At 36.9% G+C, this 13,142-nt stretch overlaps 1 long non-coding RNA gene across 2 annotated transcripts; it reads right to left on the bottom strand.

Moving 5' to 3' along the window:
- Positions 1-200: 200 nt before the first annotated feature.
- Positions 201-12,719, bottom strand: LOC107214630. Of its 2 annotated transcripts, none has more exons than XR_001524984.2 (4): positions 12,557-12,719; positions 8,756-8,854; positions 6,958-7,040; positions 201-3,428 (listed from the first exon to the last, which is right to left on the bottom strand). It is a non-coding gene; the product is annotated as an uncharacterized LOC107214630 (long non-coding RNA). The 2 variants fall into 2 exon arrangements; XR_001524985.1 differs by lacking the exon at positions 201-3,428 and adding an exon at positions 3,863-6,023.
- Between the last annotated feature and the right edge of the window lie 423 nt (positions 12,720-13,142).

Raw genomic sequence — 13,142 nt, 5'->3', positions numbered from 1 at the left:
CTTGTATAAAATAAGACAATCCAAAACTTCTGTGCCATTTTCTGTAATGAAATTCTCTCACAATATGAAATGAAAGAAACAGATAATAGTGATGAACAGTTTATTTAATCTAGGCCTTTTTTTTTACAGTTGGAAGCAAATCCTGACAAAATGCTTCTCTGAACTCTTGGGGTAAGGTGGACTTTGCTGAGCACAAGAAATATGAAGGGACATATAGAATAATTAATTGGAATCTCTAATTAAACATCAACAACTAAGAGATAACTTTGTGTCATCCAGAAACATTCTCAGGAGATGACATTGTCTCAAATAAAAGTCCAGATGTCAATTAATTGCAATTCAGACAACCTTGAAACTAAACAGAAAGTGACACGGAGGTGTGAAGTTTCTGCAAAATGTCCCTGTAGGATTAAAAGGGTAAAACATTTTGAATTAAGATAAGTAGGACAAGAACTTTGCCACATCACATGTTTTCCTGTTTAGGAAACAACAGGACAAACCACAGGCAGTTGCCTTCAGCTTTACTTTATATTCAGGGTGTGAAATTAAGGAAAAGGAAGAGCAAAGAGAAAGAGTTTAATGGTGGAGATTATCTGGCCTATCTGAGGTGAGTCAATACATCAGATAGAAAACTAGGAACATTGGAGAAGAGGGCTGGGTATCAAACCCTATTTTTTTATTTATTTTTTTTTTTCAAAAAAGGAATATTAAGGTAAAAGCTTTAAAGTTTCATCATCATCAAGATCAGAGATGTTGGATATTTTCTGTGACTGCTTATGCTCAGAAACAGTATGTTTGAGCAAAATAGTTGCCACGCTTAATTGTATCATTGTTCCACATAATTTCGTACCTTTATTTCAAGATTCAGCACTACCTCAAAATGTGTCACAGCAAAGAGGAGCACCATGTAAGATTACTCTGTGCTTAGGGAACATGTTTTATCAACCCCTGTTATTTAATAGGTGGTTTATGTCCTGAATCATGAGAGTTTATACCCCACATAAATTATCTATACAGCCTAATATAACTGTTCTCCTTATTCACAGAAATGTTTATTTCTGATACTGTATCTTGTAGTAATGACATAAGTATGCCAGTTAGTCATTGTACTAAAGGAAAAATCATTTTATTGGTTTTAAATTTGTTTCCTTCAAAATTCATTGAATGTCCTTTTGTTCCTCTCAGATACAATGACACAGCACGTGTTAAAATTAGTTATTATTTTATGAATCTCACCAGCAGTCTTTTCAATGTCATTTCACAAAACTCTTTTTAATGTTTCATGTGTGAAAAAAAAATAAAAAATCCTGGATTCCAGCTTTAAAAGGCTTACTTTTAATTTGTGTCCATGTTTTAACATGTATGAACCTTTGCTTCCAAAAAAATATAACCTGTGTTCCTCAAGCAAATTGGAATTCCTGGTTACCTGTAATTTAAAAAAAAAAAAAAAAGAAAAAGTTTTGTATTCTATTTTTCATGTACCTAAAATTTGGACATAAGTATAAAGATCATGTTGTAATTGTGGATATTTCATCAAGTAAAATTCACTTGAAAAGGAATTTGTTTTCATGACATGAGTATTCATTTAGTCTTTTCATAATTTGTTGAGCAACTGTACTGCATTATATAGTCTTAGAGGGTGAAGAGGGAAATATGTGTGCTGGGTTTACCTGTGTGAGCACCACTGGTAGCATTCAGGACAACCAAACAACGCCATAGAAATTGCAAAAATGGAGAAATGCTCAAAAAAGAAATGGAAAGAAAAGGAAACAAATTCAGATGGGAGTTATTTGGGTTGAGTATTAGGAAATTAAGTATGACCAGGATGTAGATAGATATTTTGAAAAAAACAGTCGCTAGAAAGGTATGGAACTGACAGTAAAGCTAACCAAAACAGGCAAACCCTGAGCAAACAACTGCAATGGAGGTATATTGTCACAGAGCCTAAATGCTGGCACCAGAAACAAAAAACACAGGGTAAACACATAAAAAAATTCGCAAGTTCTCATGAACCTCAAGGGTCCTAGAGGTAGTCATTAACCCCGGGACTTTTTACACATGTAATGCAAATCTTGATGTCTCAATGGGAAAACACAAGAGAGATCGTATTATTATGGGATTTTCCCAATCACCATGCCTCAGGCCACAATAATAGGGGCAGAGCTGGGCTGACACTGGAGTGCTGACTAGCAGCCTCTGCCTTCTGCCTTTAGGAGCAGCTTTAATGCTAATGGTCAAGTCTTGCACTTTGTTGGGAGCCTAATGAAGAAATGCATTGGATGGGCCTCATTTTGGTATGTTCAGAGTAAAAAAAATTGTAAAATATGCAGTGATGCACCACTCCTAGATGAACATTCTCAAATGCTTCTCATTTTTAAAATGCTATAATTAAATAGTAGTGAAATAACCCAAATAGTGATCTGAGCAATTACTGGTTAAATACACAGCAAATAGTCACTTTGTAATCACCCTTCACTATAAAATCTGATTTAGAAAATGTTTATGATTGTCCAGCTGTTTGGAGTCACCTCCTTTGCATACTGATGCAACTGTAGGTCAAACTACTCCCTTCAGACAATATTCAGCTGTTTCTAGTACAGTTACTTCAGACAAAAATATATCATGAGGACCTGATTTGAGTTCATACCATGCCCTTCTACTGTCCTCTGCAAGAGCAAAGGACCCTGAAACTGGACCTTAACTTTATTCACATCAACTCCATAGTCTGGTTACAAAATTTGATGAACATCAATAGGCCATAATGTCAATGGAAACCAGGTCCAGCAATGTAAGCCCTATATTTTGCTTAGTCCTTGATTTAAAATTCAAAAAAAGGAATCCAATGTTCTCTGTAAAAGCTGAACCAAAATGAAATTATTATTTAAAGGAGTGAAGCAGCTTTGCAGGCAAAGGCAATTGAACACGTGGAAATCAAGTTTACTTGATCAAATGGCAAGCAGAAAAAAAATCAAGTTATGCACTCTACTAAAACATTCTTTTAATAACAACAGAATAAATCCAAGCCTTCCAAGTTTCCCATGGGTTTTATTAAAGTGACACATTCAGCAACTAGTTTCCCAGACCCAGGAAGAAGCTAGACACGTGATTTCCTCTGCCTTGCCTTTCAGTTGTAATGGATTGTTAATTGAAACAAGAGAAGTGTCTAAAAGGGGGTTGAAATTATCAAGAGTTTGTGATTTGATTATGGCTGACCAGATTATTCCATCTGAAGGTCAGAGAGGCCACTAAGGCCTCAATTCACCAATTCACCACGTTTGGCAGAAGACTAAGCCCGTGATTATGTTCTACGGCTTCATTAATATGCAGTTGCTAAAATTCTTCCCAAGGCTGAAGGCAGAAGATCTTCATTCTTTCACAGCTGGTATAAAATATATCGTGTCTGACTTTATTTCCTGTTGCATGCAGCCCTGCAACCAAAAATGACCATCAAAATGGGTAAGCCATGGTACTGTTGTCATATCGGGTCAATGATTAGATTACCCAGAACAGTTTGCTAGACCTTTAACACCAGCTTAGAGTTCAGCACCGACAGAAGATGATATCAGACATTCAAAAATACATAAACAAAAAGAAGTGTGGATTGAAAATGACACCTCGCACAGACTCCAGAAAAAAAATAGTCTTTACCACTTCAGTTAAATTTAGAGGGAAGTTATGAACTGAGGACTGATTAGATAATCTAGTTCCTGTCGATTTGTGTCGGTTACAATTTACATTTATAGAATACCTTCAAAATACGCAATCTTACTCTCTGCCTCACATAAACACTTAACAAATCAGTGAGGTCTGGTCTTCAAATGTTATGTAGCAATTTATATGTGAAAAAAAAAAAGACTATCAATTATGTTAAAAGGACTTTATATAACAAAATATATATAACTTCTCACTCTAGGTAAATGAGAGCTAAGAGGGACTTGAATATCATCCTTTGGTGACACAGAAATCTCTTCTGTTAAAAACATATGGGTTTAGAACAATTTAAGTTTTAATGCGTTAGGAACCAAGCTTTAAATTAAAAATTAACCAGTTATTTTGTGTAACTTAAGAAAGGTCATTTATCCTGCTAAGTTTTCACATTTTTCACAGCTCTCATTTACCATGTTTAAGACACATTGTACATTATCACTTCATGTATCATATAATATTACAGATAAAGTTACACATGACGTGTAATGCATAAAGCTTCTGTGCTGCCGACCGCCTTCGAAAGCAACTCCAGAAGCAGAAAAAATGTACAAGGAAATCACTGAAAAGCATAAGGATAGTACAAAAGCAGAGGAAAGAAGAAGAAATGAGAACACAGGGGGCTGGAAGCGATTTGCTTCTCCTTGGTGAGATTAATCCATATGTTTGTTTCTGATTTGCCATGTTTCCTTTTGTTAATAGATTGTTTGGCAGATTGGGAGGGTTCTTGGGTTTTGGGGGGCAGGGAGTTCTTTTGGTTTGGTTTTGTATGGGCCTTTTTTTGTTTGTTTGTCTGTTTGTTTGTTGGGGAGTTTTCTGTTTGCTTGCTTTTTGGTTTTTTAATCACTCTACATAATCCTTCTATTATTTCTTTTTCTGTGGCAGTGCAGAAAACATCACTTTGTTATTTCACTGGTGGTCAGATAAAGTAGCAAAAGCTGTAGCCTGTTCCAGTGCCTTTTTTATGCAGCAATCCACTGATGTTGAACTATCCTGATGGGACATAGCCACTGATAGCCAAAGTTTTCTTGACCTCAGGCTGCGCTTCTATTATTTTTGGAGGGGAAAGGGAAAGGGACTTTGGAGAGAAGAGATCTATCCCAAGAACTTTCAGTTCCTTTAAATAAAGTTCAAGGTTGAAATCAACTTGACAAGGAGAACAAGTGCTACTTTATCCACTTATCTGATTACTGCAAGCAGAAAACACTCACAAGACAGTTTTCAGATTATTCTGGGTAGATATATGGGTTCCAGCAACTTTCAAAAGACACGACCCCATATTTTATAAGCAAAACAGATACCAGGCTTGTTTTTTTAGGCCATAAGATTTTTTTAAATTTGGTCTTTTTAAGGCCAAATGATCATTTGGGGGTCATATATATTCATAATTAACTGGGAACCATTTCAATGTAAACATTAGCTTATTTAGTAGGAGTAAAGTTTCTGCACAAAGCAGTCTTCTGTGCAATTGATATTTCTCCAACACACTGTTCCCTGAGGAACACAGCTCAAGAGAGTAGCTTGGAGGAAATAAAAAGGTAAAAAAGCATTTATTTCTCTGGCACTGATAAGCTGATATAATGAATGCCATAAAAAAACCAACCAAACAACAACTTTAGCAAAAAGTTCTAGACTTTCAAGACATCATTTAAGTTATTGATGTGATCAGAACAATAGCTGCTAATGGATGAAGATGTTTCAGAGTTCTTATGCACCTGTTTATTCTTCTGTTCATTAAATTCTGTGATTGCCAGAGTAACTTTTGCATTGCATATATAAGCAGCTTCAGAAGCAAGTGACATATTTGCAAAAAAAAAAATGCAGACTAAAAATCTTCCAAACCTTCATTCATAGAAACATACTTCTTTTAGGGTTTCTAGTTGAACAGAGCACTTATAAGGATATCACTTGAATTAGAAACAGTTTTCAAGCTTTATCCAGCTGAATAATACACAATGGCAAACAGTCAAGAATTAGGATTCTTTTTTGATTCTGAACTAGTGAGACTTTTCTATTGAATATAGGTTGGAAAAACAAACTAAAATTCATATTAGTTCAGCCTTTGGCCTCTCCTCTTGGGCTTCCATGAAAAGGAACCATTAATACAAGAATGGACAAGGAGCAGAATTCCAAGTGAAGAGAAAACATTTCAGAGCTTGGTCTAGCAGCACCATGAAGATTTTGAGAGACTTTCAGCTGAATTCAGAGGATTCTGCAGAAAATTGCTCGGTGTTCCTTTCAGGGGAATAAAAGCTGTAGGATTTATTTTGAAGGGAATGTATGTGGATTGTAAGGTATCTGTACCAGCTAGAAGGAAGCTGAAAGTGAAGAAATGTAGTAAATTATAATCTGTTCAAGGATGTGAGCAATATATACAAAACCATGGCTGTGGGATGAAGGAAACCTCCCCTCAGACACTCAATCAAAGTCCAAAGCTTTTATGACTAAATTACATCTATTTGGGACACACAAATACAACTCATATCATGAAGAACATTACAGTCAGTGTTATCTAGCAGCTCTAAGGCTTCTCTTTTTCAAAAAAAAAGGAGATCACCATATGCCATGTTCTGGCAAGAGCTGGCACTTACTACGATGTGTTGCAGACAGCAACTTTTCCCTTAACTCTGCTGGAAGGGACCTCATACATTTCTAGACCCCATAGATTCAGGACCCTGCTCCTGAATGCAACTTTGTCAACTAATCCATTTCATAAACTGAAGATTAAAGTGCTTTGTATACACTCATTAATTAAGCCCCACAGTAACAGCTGTCAGATAATATCACTGAATAATTTATTTGACAAAATTCACTTTCTATGATAAATAATTCAATGTTCTTAATTCTTATTATTTTCTCCACAATTTATACAGCTGGGCAAGCAATTTGTGAAGCACAGTCATTTAAGAGCCTACTAGGTATGTTCTGAAAAGATTGAGAAAAAAAACAGCTAAATAATACAGAAGGGCAACTAACATCTTCCTCACCCCCAATTTTTCCCAGCTTTAGTCAATATTTTAATGGCAGGACTACACTACTATTAGAGTCCCTGCAAAAAGATCCAGGACACAAGTGAATCTCCACAGCTAAACAAATTATTTCCTTCCCCTCTGTCTAACAAAATTAAGAAGCCATGAAAAAAATGACTCATAATAATATATTATACCTTGAAAATTGCTACTCTTGGGTCACCAGTGGGCACTGAGAGAGGAAGTGCAAACTCCATTGAAATGTATTATGCTGTTTGCTTACCTGCAAGAGAAGGTATTCGATCCTGTTGCTCAAGGAACAGCCAGAGGACTGCAATCTTTTCACATAATTCCATCCAAGCAGCTCTTTGATGAAAGCAAAAGTAGATTAAAAAAGCAAAGATAAGAGAATGCAAATGTGGTGTGACACAGCCCTCTCAAGCAAATTTCAAAAACTGTTTTTGGGTGTTCTGGGACCTGCAGAAATCACATAGTTCAAAAATTTGAACCTAATGAGCCAAAGCTTTTATAAAGTGAAATCAATTAAAGAATAAATGAAAATTGAAAGACTATGTTCAGTTTTTCCTTGAAACTACACGAGGGGAGAAACCTGGTATTCTCCAATTTGCTAATGTCTTGACAATCTTAACCAACTTCAGCCTGATTTCCCAACACTTTTTGGAGCGAGAGTTTCTTTGCAGTCTAATGTAATTGATAAAGGATACAAAAAGGCCTTTTTTAGGCTGTGCTTGTAGAGATGGCACAGATTAAGACAAACCTTGGCTTTGCCTTATTACCTCTGTATGTCCAGATGAAAAATCCACATCACAATACATGCCTTTCCTTGTGAATTGTCTGTCTCCTTAACCCTTACTGCTCTAGGACATATTTGTTTGATGTCCATTAGTGCATGTGTGCTCTCATCCTAACAGTCTGCACAGGAAGACACAAAGTGACAGGAAATCTCCTCAGGCCAGGTTCACCCAGACCTTGTCCCATCTCACCCAGGGGCCAGAGGAACAAGAAATATCCAGGAACTGCTCCTCTGGCCAGTTAATGATCAGGGCATAGGTAGTCTCAGCAAGGGAACAGTGGAAGCCTTAGCTAATTGAATTTATCACAGCTGGGTGAGAAAACGAAATGCACAGATATAAGTGTTTCCTGTAAAGAGCGCTGCATGATATATGTCAGTCTAAGAAAGCAAGGTATGGATTAATTGCCAGAGAATTGACTAAACATTTCAGAGATGAAGTCCAAGGCTTACAGTACACCCTTTTATTTTTCAGGAAAGCCTAAGTAAATTGGCCTAATCAGTCAAATTAAGGAGCTCTTCCCCCTGCACACTGAATCTTCTTCAATGCTAGTGAATTTTTCTAAGGAAAAATTAATAAAAATGTCTTATCATAGATCAATAGTTGAAAGTGATGGACTTACAGTAGTGAATTTAAATGAGCCTGTGAGTCTAGGATCAAACATTTCCTTCTAGTCTGGGGAGATGCTTGATTTTTTTTTTTTCTGTTATCTCTAGTGATTATTTAAACGTATTATGTTTAAGTTCATTAACCTCTAAAATTATCTTTAAAGTGAAGGAGGGGTAAATGGCACATTCTGGGATCTATCAGAATATAAAAGGCTGTTTCAGTGCTGTGTTTCTGAGATAGTCCTATGTCTTTCTTAGGAAAAAAAAATGGAGTGGAGTGAGAAATGACAGATTTTGAGACAAGAATGGGTTTGGATTTATGTGCTCTCCTGAAGTTACATTCTGTTAATACAGAAAAGGATGTGAGGTGTCCTTAATTTCCACCAAAAAAAACAAATATGAGAAGCAAGAAAAGAATTTCAAAGAAGATTCTTCATTCTGCCTGCTGCAGGCACCTCAATGGAAAGTGCAGCTCTGGCCTTTGTCAGAGATGCTTGTGTGAGACATGGCACACCACCAAGGTTTGGCCCCTCCACAAGTCCCATTTGTGAATGCAGCCACTTAGACAGTTGCTCTGTCTCTGCCTTCTCTTCTAACACGTTTTTTCATGAAAAAGTGTTAAGAAATTCTTCAGCACTTAAAATTCTTTCTGAAGACCTACTTGGCCTCTTCTGTATGCCCCCACAGTCTTCCCCTCCACACATCAGCCACTGATGCTTCCTTGGAGCGAGTTAATCAATTAGGTCTTGAATCCTCTGGTCTGAAAAGAAAAAAACATCTTTGTATAGCATGAAAACCTATACCTACCATAATCTCTGAAAATTATTTAAACCTGTAGCTGCAACAACCTGCAAGTGGCTGATTTCATTTAAGTGATTTAGTTTAGTTATATATCTTCTGCTGGTCTAAATCTGTACAGCTTTACTGACTTCATCAGCTCTTCGTCATTTTGCATCCAGCTGAGCTCATAGCTCTTCATTTCTTGCCATGGGCAGCAACCTTTTATTCTCCAGGATTAGCATTAAGAAATAAAGAGAAATGTAGAAAATATCTACTTTAGACATGAGAAAGGCTACTTTCCAATTGATTTGTGCTAATTACTCCTGGCAACAATCTTTCTACTGCCAGTCAGCCTGTTTCTAAGGTTCCCACCTGCACAATTTTTTGAGTTACTGGCTGAAGTATTTTTTCATCAAAACAGAAATTAAAGTGGCTAACAGTTAACCCCTGCAGAAGTATATTTAGATTTTTTTAAACAATATTTACATTGTAAATAAATGAATATTTATTTAGTGTACTCTGGTAGACAATCAGATGTAGGTCTTTTCTTTCAGGACCTTTTGAAATGTTAACACATTTAGTGCAGCTGCACTGAAATGGAAAATTTTAGGTTGCCTTATGCAAACCCTTGCCCACTAGCTCTGCATTAGACAGCTTATTTCCTAATGTTCTAAAATTCCAAGCATCTCTGAATAACCAGCAGTCTCTGTACAGGTTTCCAAAGAAATATGTATTGTGTATTGAACATACAATTGCTAGTAAATTAGCGGAAGGTTCAGGAAAGAAAACAGAACAGGTTTCACAGGCTGGCTTCTTGTTTTATAGCAAGGGAAAAAGGGAGCTCTACAGCACGAGGAAAGGGAGACTCAAATTTCTTCAAGGGATTGCATTATTTCCTTCAAAACATGACAATTTCAGAGTCAGACACTTGCAGGATGGTATTTTCGGGAAAAGGAAAAGATCACTCCTGTGAAGAGAAAAGGAATCTGTTGCTGTTTCTATATCAAGAGGGGGTAAAAAAAAGACAAGAAAAGACAAGAAAAGTAAACAAAGGTTTGGTAAAAGACTTGGAGACATGAAAGATGGAAAGAAAACTATACTGCTGTAGTTTTAATAGGCACACTAATGCAATGCTACCACATCTGAATACAAATCATAGAGGGTTAAATGACAACAATTCCATTTAGAAATAAAATAAAATGTATTGCATTCTGTGGCACTTCAATTAAATTATACCTTTATTCATAGACTGTGTTTTCTGCTTCCAAGATAACAATGGAATGTAATAACCTGCGCAGCAGTAACCCTTTTCCACTGGATAAAACTCCTCAATACAGTGTTGAGCTTGACTGAAAAAAATTAAACATATTCCCTGACTTATATTTTCACCACTACTCCCTTTTGATTGAAGAGCAAATATGGGAAGAGCAGAAACTATTTAAAACATTTTACCAATGGCAGCGGAAAAGAAGCAACCATGAGAAACAGCAAGAAAGAAATGAATGCTCAGGTATGCTATCAATGATTAAAACCCTACACAAACAGTGACCCAGTGCAATCAGACATCAGGAACACTGTTTGCAATGACAAAAGTTGTCCTTAAAGGGCACATGGCTAATATATTCAGGAGCTGTGGGAATGAAAAGTAGCATGGGCATCAGATTTTTTGAACCAGGCATTTGAAGAGTCAGCATTTCTGTCCCCCTCTTGGATTTTTCAGATGAGTTTTATTCTGTCCTGACTGGAATAAAAAGGAGATTCTCACTGAAGAAATATGCTGAAACACTTTCATTGTAAGTGTCCCAATGCCTTGCTGATGCAGCCAGTAGAAAAATGGTGAAATGACACCTCAGCATCAGCATTCCTGAGCAATAACTAAATAGCATTTTTAAAAAACCTTGTGAGGCTAATGGTTATTTCTCCTCTCTACCCATGTTTACATTATTTGCCTCCTATGAGGCATTTTCCAACTCTTTCACTCAAATCACAGGTTTTTTTTTAAATGCTACTAATTTCAAACTTTCTATCAGCTTCAGCCTGTTCCAGGTTTGTGTACCCAAAATCAGTACAGTTCAAACTAGCAGAAGAATTTACAGTTCACAAGTTCCTATCCCCCAGGCTTCCTTGTGAAAATTCTTACCATGTATTGAAAGGGGATTTTTGCAAGCCAGCCCACTCAAAGCTCTGTGATTGCATTTTTTTTCAGTCTTTCATTGGTGCATGAGCATTATATGCAAGGGCTCACATGCTGCCAGTGTTTCCAGAAACTCACTTAAAGCAGAATTAACCATAAAGACATTATTAATAAGTTCTATGTACTGCACACAGGGAAATAGCATGGACTTTTCGTGATATATCCTGTACACTGGACTATGTTTTCTACAATAACACGTTACATTCACCTTTTACTTGTGTCTATTCAAGAACAAGAGCATGTGAAACTTTTTGAGAGAGACTTGAAGAGTACAGAGATAACAGGCTCCCCAGTGAAAAAAGAAAAAGACAGGGATCTCTTTTGGCATCGTAACCCTAGAAGAACTAAAGTTTTTTGTGTGGTTTTTTTTTGGTTTTTTTGTTATTTTTACACAAAACTAACACTACAGGAAAGGATGCTTTCATACCACCGTCCTTATTTACAGTCTTAAAAGTGCCTCTAACTATAGCATTGGAAGGAGCTTTTAGACTAAACTGATAAATGAGCAATAGCAAATTGCAAGTACAGAGAGGTATTTGTGCAGGATTTCGAAAGAACACAGTTCAGATCTGAAATTGATGAACTACTAAGAGTAGCATGGAATCAGTTTGGTGTAACAGGAATTAAACATGCCAAACATAGCACCATCTGGTCATGTAATCTCAGAGGATCCAGTTTTGGCTTTCACTCAGGACAAACTGAAAGGTGGGGGGGAAATAACTCCAAACAAAAAACAACCAATCAACAAATAACAGTACTAATAAACTGAAGAAAAGGCTACATATTGGAGAACTATAAAATGAGAAAAGATATAGAGAAGATGACTTGAAAATAACTCTCTGCTTCTCTAAATATCAAAATGGCTTCAGTTGGAAGGGACATTAAGAAAATCTGGTTCCAGCACCTTGCCATGGGCACCTTCCACTAGACCAGGTTGCTCAAAGCCCCATCCAGCCTGGCCTGGAACGCCTCCAGGGATGGGGCATCCACAGCTTCCCTGGGCAACCTGTTCCACCACCCCCACAGTAAAGAATTTCTTCTTAATAGCCAGTCTAAACATACCCTCTTTTAGTTTAAAGCCATTCCCCCTTTTCCATTACTACATGTCCTTGTAAAGAGCACTTCAGCTTTCTTGTAGGGCCCCTTTAGGTACTAAAAGGCAGTGATAAAGTCACCCCAGAGCCTGCTCTTTGCCAGTCTGAGCAATACCAATTCTCTCAGCCTTTCCACATAAAAGAAGTGCTCCAGCCCTTTAATAATATGTCACATCTGTTATCAAGTTAGTTCTTATTACAAAAGAAGTGTTTGTAAATAAATTGTCTAAATGTTTAACTTTGAAATTTTATTAATTTTTTTTTCATAACTTTATTAAACTATAGAGAAAAAAAAACTAAAACAACAAAAATGAATCAACCAACTAGAGAAGGAAAAAAAAAAAAAAGGAGCAAGTCTTATTCACATGTCCTAGGAAAAAGAAATATGGTTTACCTGTTAAAGTGTCTCTCCTGCCATCTCCCATTTCTCTCCATGACTACAGCAACTCCCATAGCTTTATGCCTACCAAGTATTGATGCCTGCCTTTGGGTTCTCCACAAAACCAAAGCTTTACAAAACTGCAAGGCAGTCAGGGAAGGAGGTGCAACATGCATAACTTCTGTGTATTGATACAGGAGGAGAGGGCTGATCTAAGTCACAGCTCACTCACCTCACTCATATCGCTGCAGTGATTGGCCACTGAGCTGAGAGCTAAATCCACTGGCTTATTCTCTTCTTGCCACTCACCAGACTTCAGATTTCCTCTGAGAGATCCTGCTTATTACAGAGAGTGGCTTGTACCATGGGTATTGTCAACCCTGTCAGTCTGATTTACTTGTGAAACCAGACAAGAATAACTAAACCACTTGTGAAAATGTTGAACGCCATATCGTTTGCAATGGTTTCCAGTCCATTTCCTGGAAGCCACACTACTGAAAGATTTGTGTTTGAGAGCTGCTTGATGTTAACCCTAATATATTATATAGGAAAAGAAAAAAAGCAGAGCAAGGGTGTTGTAAATGTAACATCTATCCCAAAT

Source organism: Parus major, chromosome 2, assembly GCF_001522545.3.
Source record: "Parus major isolate Abel chromosome 2, Parus_major1.1, whole genome shotgun sequence".
Classification (NCBI taxonomy): Eukaryota; Metazoa; Chordata; class Aves; order Passeriformes; family Paridae; genus Parus; species Parus major.
The sequence above is the reverse complement of the archived record's forward strand: the minus strand, read 5'-3'. Positions and strand labels throughout refer to the sequence as shown.